This window comes from Epinephelus moara, chromosome 19 (genome assembly GCF_006386435.1).
Source record: "Epinephelus moara isolate mb chromosome 19, YSFRI_EMoa_1.0, whole genome shotgun sequence".
NCBI lineage: Eukaryota > Metazoa > Chordata > Actinopteri > Perciformes > Serranidae > Epinephelus > Epinephelus moara.
In genome coordinates this window covers 8,605,308-8,613,811 of record NC_065524.1, presented here as the reverse complement: position 1 = coordinate 8,613,811, position 8,504 = coordinate 8,605,308, and the positions used below count along the sequence as shown (strand labels likewise).

Genomic DNA, 8,504 nt, shown 5'->3' with positions numbered 1-8,504 from the left:
ATATATATAAAAGCATAATTATAAGGCTACGGAAACCAAACGAATTTTATTTTATAGCGATTATACACTTGTATAAACATATTAATGGGTAGAATATTCAGATTCAGATTCAGATTGACAATAAACCATGCCAAATATTACACACTGGCCCTTTAAAATGCCCAACTTTACAGCAGAAATAAACATGTTTACAGCCTGGTACAAAAACGTTTTTGGTCTGTATAGCTGATTTTCCCATTCATGACAACTGAAAGTTAACGTTAAACGTTTTGGCTGGCTAAAAAGTCTTGTTCAGTGTTTGATTAAACTACAAGACCAAGGAGCTCGATATTTAGTTTTTCTGGTAAGTAATGTTATGTTTTGTTGGTTTAAAGCCATTTTTCGCCATGGAAAATTAGCATTAGCATTACCATGCTTCACCAGATGATATCATATGGCTATTTGCATATTGGTGATGTCATCACTTATTAACTCAGTTTACTCTGGACATTGGCTTTATGTTAAGTTACACTAATAGTGTGCAGTTTCTTTGAATATAAAACAATTTCCAAGCCATATTTTACACCATTAAGGTGTGTGTGTGTGAGTGCGCGTGTGCGCAGAGTAATAGCCCCTCAAACTGTCTGTGCCTGTCCCTGCCACCCACCTTGCCTTTATTAACAACTGGCCTTTATTTGTTTGTGCGTGCCACATACTGGGAAAGTATTTAAAGCATGAACATAACTTGAATGCCACCTCTTTTTTGAGAATTTACAGTTGGACTCTCTGTAGATTCTCTCCAAAGCATCCTTCAACTTCAAGCTAAGAGGAGGTCCAATTAACCAGAATAAGTTGAAACGGGGACACACACCACTGTAATTACACCAAATTATTTGTAACAGACCAAGAAACAGAGTGGAATTCCCCTTTAACAACAGAAATGTATTACAGACGTACCAGATGCCCTCACAGCCCCAAAAGATCTGCAGCCAGCAGAAACAGACTCTCAGGAGAGAGCAATAACATGGCACCCTCACTATAACCTGGCTGAAATCACTACAGCAGAGGTGTGTGTGTGTGTGTGTGTGTGTGTGTATGTGTGATGAAGGTACACTCTTTAGGACCATTCTGCAGCTCAGGCAAATCTGCAAATTTTTTGCTGGTGGGAATAGACCCTCCTCCCCCTGCTGCCATGGCAACCAGTGAACTGTGTGACCCGCCAGTGGATTTTGTGTGGATGTGTGTGTGTACGCGTGTGTGTTCATGCAGTGGTGTGTGTTTTACAAAAAGGAAGAAGTAGCTGGAAGAGAACACACACCATGTCCAATGCATTTTTCAATATTGCAGCTTTTCCACATCTCTCTCCCTGTGCATGTCAGCTTCATACCTGGACGCACCTACCCCTTCCTCTCTTTGTCTCTCTCTCTCTTCTGTGTCTCTCTCTCACTGCATCTCAGTTGATAGCCAGTAACAGTGCACGATGCCAGCTGTTGGCATACAAGAGGCCTTGCAGCAGTACTTGGCTGTCTCTCGTTCCTCGGCGTGCCGCTCTGCATTCCTCAGCTCCACGGGGGATGTTTACATTTCAAAACTCTCCCGGTGGAAAGGAAAGAGCCGGAGCTGACAGAGCCAAGTCAGAGGGTTCAGGAAGAAAAAGACGGGGACATGGACACTGGAAAATAGAATAGAATAGAGAGGTTTTGTCATGGAGATTTGCTTCTGATCTCATTGCCTCCTGCAGGCAAATCGCTATGTACAGGATGCCGTATGTGTGTGCGATATCATCAGTGTTTGAATGAGGAGACTTAATTGGTTTGACTCTGTGTTCAACTCCATCCTACTGACAATAAAAGGAAACACAGGGAAGACAGACAATATTTTCAAGAGTACACAATTTTCACTTTTGTATTCAGGTTTCATATGACCATTTGCTTCATATGAGTGTTTTCTAATCTGCCACTTCTGTGGTAAAGCTTTGTTAGGGTCGCTCTGAAGAGGCGGAGACGCATACACCCACTCAACTCAATCACGAGTCAGTCACAGCTATCAATCATAAAATAAATGAATAAAATACAATAATAATGAAAATTATAATTTTATGGCATGGTCATGCATGCTTTAAATGAACATTGGCAAATACACATTACATTCACTTTCACACAATGTGAGGGAAGGGAGAACAAAACGTGGCAAAGCAAGGTCGCACCTTTGCCTCGCATGGCGTCAAGGCGGATTTATACTCCTTATACTCCTGTAGCCTATGCAAGTGGCCTACGCCGTCGTGAGCATTTATACTTGTGTTGTGGTGTTTGTGTCACTCTGCAGTTACACCTGCAGAACACTAGTTGGCGGTGGGGTTTCTGTGAAGTGCTGCAAAATTGAGTTAATTCAAAACACACATTAAACATGGCTTAATAGACCCTTTTAGGGCCGACATCACGATGATGTCAATTTGTTAGCTGGAGGCAAAACACGACTTACCACCACAGGGCTGTAGGCTACATAGGAGTCTTAAAATGTCGTCTTGTTGTGTTATTGGGAGCCAGAATAGTAGGAGTCATGGCTCGAAACTTAAATTTTAGCACATACCACCCGACACTGCCCGTCAACACAAACAAAGACAACTATGGTTAAATGAGATAAGATGAAAGGACTGGATGGAGGCAATCAGCAAAAATGCTCACATATGCAGAGCACACTTCATGTCAGGTTAGGGGAAAAGTATTTCCTGTTGTAGGCGTGAATAACGTTATGTGTATTAAGGGTTATCATGTCCACATAATCAGCAATTGGGGAGGTATTAAGAGGAATGTTGGATTTCTCCGTAACGCTAACTTTTTAGTGCATTAGCTAACATTAGCTCGATAGCAAAACAAACTGGTGGAAACCTCTGAAGTGTCGTCCTCCTTTGTAAGATTGGCATAGTAATCAACCACAAAGTCCGCCGTCCCACCTTCAGCAATCCTGTCAAATCATCCATCCACTCTATGAGAGCATACGGGTCGGCCAGTCTGGTCCTGCTGGTCAGTGTTTACTTTTTCAAGTAACACTGGCGGTCCCAGAGAGTGAGTGACCCGACATGGTGCATTCATAAACTCAGTCTGACACTCTACACTAAAATGAGAGCCCTGTTGGTCAAAGTAACGGAGCTTCATATTTCTATATGAATTAACGGGCAGTTAAGTTTATCACACATTCACTCTGCTCGGTGCTCTGCTGCTCTGTCTCCAAAGACAGAGTGCGGTGCTCCGGATAACGCTTCATTCAGAATTTACGAACAGTAGTGCGCTCCGGCACTTGGATGAGTATTTCTGAATCTACCATTTGTATCATCTCCTACCATTGTCTAACACAAGCCAAAAGAACTTGCTAACTAATGTCTGTGGAGAATTATTTTGCATCCAGCTAAGCCCCGCCCACCAAAAAATGTCATACTGTTTACTAACAGTAAAAGGGTCTATAGCAACAATTTCAAACACAAGTACACAAATCAGCTTCATTATAACTCACAGGATTCACAGACAAAGCACTTGTCTTTTGCTTGACACATTTTCCTCACAAATACAACATGCTAATGTTATTAGGACAAGCCTATGGCATTTTACATTGTATAAATTAGCCTAGCTGCTAGCAGAGATTTCCTCTAGTCATATGAAGCCAGGGACAACAGCAACATTTAACGAAGGTAATGTTAAAAAAATCAGCTCCGTTACAGCTCACAGCATTCACAGACAAAACAACTGTTTTACACTAAACATGTTTTCCAAACAAATACAACATACTAACGTTATTATCACAAGCCTATGGCATTTTACATTGTATAAGTTAGCCTAGCTGCTAGCGGAGATTTCCTCTAGTCATATGAACATAGATATCATATACATTAGATACCTTGTTGACGGCTTCGGCCCGTTTCAGCGATGCGTCAATGTCGCCACCATCTTGGGGAGGTCATGGCCGGCTGGCTAGTACTGTTGTGTATGGAGATAAGTCTTCAGCAAACTTGGCGTGCTCACTCAAAAGTCCCAAAGTGTAATTGGGTGCTGGTCCAAAAAAAAGTATAATACTTTTTGATTGCACAGCAGCAGTTAAATGGATGCGTTTCAGCTCATAGCCGTCCTCAGCATTAGGAAATGGCCACTTTAGAATGAAAATACAGACAGTACTTACTGACCCTAATGCCGACAAGAAGTCCAGTGTAGTTTTTTAATCCTCAAAACTCGTTCGGGGTATCGGATAACACTTGAACAAACATCCGCGTGAAAAAAACTTTCTAAAATGACAGACACCATCTTTAGGAAAAATTTATTTGACATGTACTTAGATTTTTTTATTCTGGCACATGTCCTATCTGCTGACATGGGGGAGGCAGGGTTTAAGACCTGTACTGCAGCCAGCCACTGTGGGAGATTGAGCTGTTTGGCTTCACTTTTGCAGAGCTGTTATGTCGTCCATCTTTATATACAGTCTATAGGGGTGACCAGGGCTTAAAGGATAAGTTTGGTTTTGAGTCACACTACCTCCATCTCTGCTTCTGAGAGACAACAGATATTATTTGCACAACCCCAAGTGACCTCTTTTCACCAGTCAGGACACGTAAGGACACAAAGACTAGAGGCACAGTGAAAGAAATTAACTTGAAAAGTTTGTTTTTTAATTCTCATATAGTTTACGGATGAATTTAATATAGAATATGCTTTGCTCCTGTGTATATGTTGTAATGACAGCTTGCTCATCCTCTCTTCACTCTCCAACTTGAAATTGGACACAAAAAATAAAGCAATAGGTTTATTTTCTTCTCTCAAATGTTTTTCATGCTCTAAATCAGTAAGCTGCGAGCACATTTCTATCCTGATGCTGTTGCTGTTGCAGCAGTGTAGATATCACCAGTTAGAGGCCAGAAATGGAGGATTATATCTTGATATAAGCGACCAGCCACACACACACACACGCACACGCACACACACACACACACACACACACACACACACACACACACACACACACACATACACCTGTATATCTATACTTGCTACACTGGATGGCAATATTGTAATTATTAAACACCTTATCCTTACTGTAACCTTCACAACCTGTAGATAAAAGGCTTGTTTTTTACTGATTTCCACTGAGAAATATGCAGACCTGATGTTTGTGTTCCCACACATCAAAAGTTCCCTGCAGCAAGAGAAGTGTCTACTGAAGTGAGGACAGCTCAAAATATACATCAGTGAAGAGAAAAATGGGAAAGGGAAAAAACTGATAATGCTACACATCAGCTAGTGTACAGTGATACTACACACACACACACACACACACACACACACACACACACACACACACACATTGAGTCTCCGGACTGATGTCATGATTTGCAGAAGAGGTTGGATGTAAAGCAGGATCATGTTAGTCTGGAGAATAAAAGGAGCATTAAAGTAACATGGCAGTGTGTGTATGTGTGTGTGTGTGTGTGTGTGTGTGATGGGATTAATATCAGGCCCATCTGTTTATGTAAACACCGATGTCATATATATGATAGAAGCACGGGCTGTGTGAACAGTACATGAGGATGAACAGTATTGTCTGGTGTTTGTGCATGTGTAGAACAGGACTGGGGTTTTATGGAGCTCTACAGACGATAATGGTATAAAGACAATGGTGTATTCCATGTCAAGAGGGCACATGCTTAAGAGAGGGCACATGTAATCTCCACATTGGTCAGAGGGAGGATTGTGCTGTTGATTTCATGGTATTAACTCTTGTGCAGAGCATTGAGAGAGGCACTGGACTGTACAATGTACAGCAGATGCCATAAGTGATTGAAAACAGGCCCATATTTACAACTGATATGCCAAGAATGGGGGTTAATAGTGTTTTATGTAATGTCATGCCAAACAGAATATATAAAACTTAAATATTTAAAGTCAGCATGCAGGGTTTGACTATGGACCGATGGCCTGTGACCACAAAAAAGTTACTCTGTGGCCACCAAATATTGCCTGTAGGTAGCCCGCTGAGGCTATCATGTCTCATTGAGATTACCTCTCAAAAAAAGGTTGAATAAATAAAACAATCCCCACACTGCGAGCTTTAGCCAACACAACATTACAGTTCCACAAACATCCCAATTCATTTGTGCCTTTTAGTTTAATATTCTGCAAAACAGCGAACAGTACTCATAGTCAGCTAGCCAGGGCTCAAGACAAATGGTGTTCCCTTATCCTGGAGCTGAAAAAAAAAAAAAAAACCTCCCCTAGTTATGGCTTCCACGTCTTGTTCCACGTCTTCATACATACAATAATTCACACATAATTATGGCATCTTTTCCCCTCAGTTATCTATTTTGTTTATGGTGGTTTGGGAGATGCTATAATCACACAGCCTGCTTTTAAACTGCTGAATCACAGCTTAAATTCTGTTTGTTACTCTAATAGGTCAAGTGATATTCTCACTGATGGCATTTTCAACCAATAAGGGCTTAGTAGGCAAAAGTCCATGGCTAGCTTCATTCATGAAAAATAATGGCAAGCAAATGGTGACAAATGTAGATGAGACTAACACAGCTGAACAGATTGTTGTAAATTTATTACCATAATTCTATAAATGTGAAAAACATTAACAGAGAGGATAAAATATGGAATAAGTGATTTGTTAAAGTGAGAACTTAAAGGGGTGCACCACCACCAATATGTTATTACCATGGCTGACGAAAGTTCAATCAATATTTGTGACCATGAGCTACTCTCTCTCTCAACACAAGAAACCAGAGAAGGAAGTCTCAAAAACTGTGAGGTCTGTGGAGCTGCTCCATAGACAGCGAATAGGAGACTGGTTTTGTGGACCCACAGAATGTTTCTTTTCTTTTTTTATACCCAATTGAGCTTTATGCTATTGTAGTGTTCTCAGTTCTGAAACAGAAAATGTACTCATATACTCAGAAAATTCCCCCGTGTGCTCTCAGCATCATCTTTCACCATTTATTGTCTATGGAGCAGCTCCAGACATTATACCCTATGACATCACAAATTTTGTTATAAAACTTTTGAGAGAGTGGTTTATGTTAACTAATATTTTTGGATGGTCTTAGACCATAGGAATAACATGTATGAATTCTGAGAATGGGCACACTTCCCTTTTTAAAAACATTAGAGTATTTAACCAGCTTGGAAGCTTAAAATGGAACCTCCTATTAGAATCCAGCTCTCAATGTTCCTGTTGACCTAGAGGTAGAACCTCTGGACTTGAAAGTATTGTTATATTGCTATTGCTATATTCCTTTATCACAGTTACCGTGGCCAGTGAAGCTTATACGTCTAGCTTTTAAACACACAGCCATGTGCCTGAGATCATAAATGCACCTGCTGAGTTGTTTCAGAATGAACTACACATTTAATACTCTGCCACTTCGCAAGTAAAATTGCATTTCCATCGTAGAAGTTAATGTGTTTGCATTCCCAGAAGTAACATGACATATATCCATTCCACCTGTGTGGGCCCCATTGGCTGGTATGTGGGTGGATGTATAGGATTGGTTATCTTTTATATTTTCATTTTGTTGTCTGCTCTGTATCTACCCTGTTTTGAATCTTTGTCATCTGTTTTATGATGACAGTGATGAAGGCCACAAGCTGAAACATCTTGGTCTAACAAAGCATTGTGCTAGAAATCCCTTCTCTGTCCCAGGTGAATGTTAGATTTTGGATTGAACAGTCACAAACATACTTTGGATATCCAGTCATGTACTAAGGTGCAGAGGGTCTGACTGTTTCAGGGGTCAGAGGTCACAGATGCCTCATATTAAAACCATGCTGACTAAAACAGCCATGTCCTGTTCACTGCAACCCTTTGGCAGCTTTTCTCTGTTTCCCTCCTGCTCTGGGACTGCGATTACGTATGCAGTGACATCTAGTGAACACACATGCACACTTGCGCTGTGCGTGTGGTGTGAATCTGTAAATGCACTAAATCATTCTCACAGTCACCACAGTTTGTCATTTGTGTTGCCGTCACAATTGTTGTATCATCTCCCTGCCTCTTTACTGCACCACACATCTGCACATCAACACACTGTACAATTCAGGGTGTCTTTCTTTTTCACACACACGCATGCCTGCACGCCCGCCCACCCGCACACACACGCACACGCACGCACACACACACACACACACACACACACACACACACACACACACACACACACACACACACACACACACACAGGTGTGTCCTGTCTACTGTGTTGTGAGCAGCAACAGAGACAGCTGAGGAGCACTGTTGAAATAGAGCTACATGGCAGCAGTGCATTTATACTGTGTGTACACACACAGTGTGTGTGTGTACACACACAAATATATATATATATATATGACCTCCTGAGACCTATGTATTTTTAAAAGTCATAGTGTGTAATAAAGTATAAAACTGTTTTTTTTACTGTCTGAACACTGCTGTGCAAAAACTACATTGCAAATGACTTTGAATAAATGTTGAACTTTCCTTGTGCCATACTCCAAGCAAGGAATGTC

General features: G+C 41.1%; 1 protein-coding gene across 1 annotated transcript in view; it reads left to right on the top strand.

The window, feature by feature from the left end:
• The window catches only part of slc24a3 (solute carrier family 24 member 3), a 142,809-nt gene that overhangs the window by 77,719 nt on the left and 56,586 nt on the right, over positions 1-8,504 (top strand). The gene's annotated exons all lie outside the window — the stretch shown is intronic.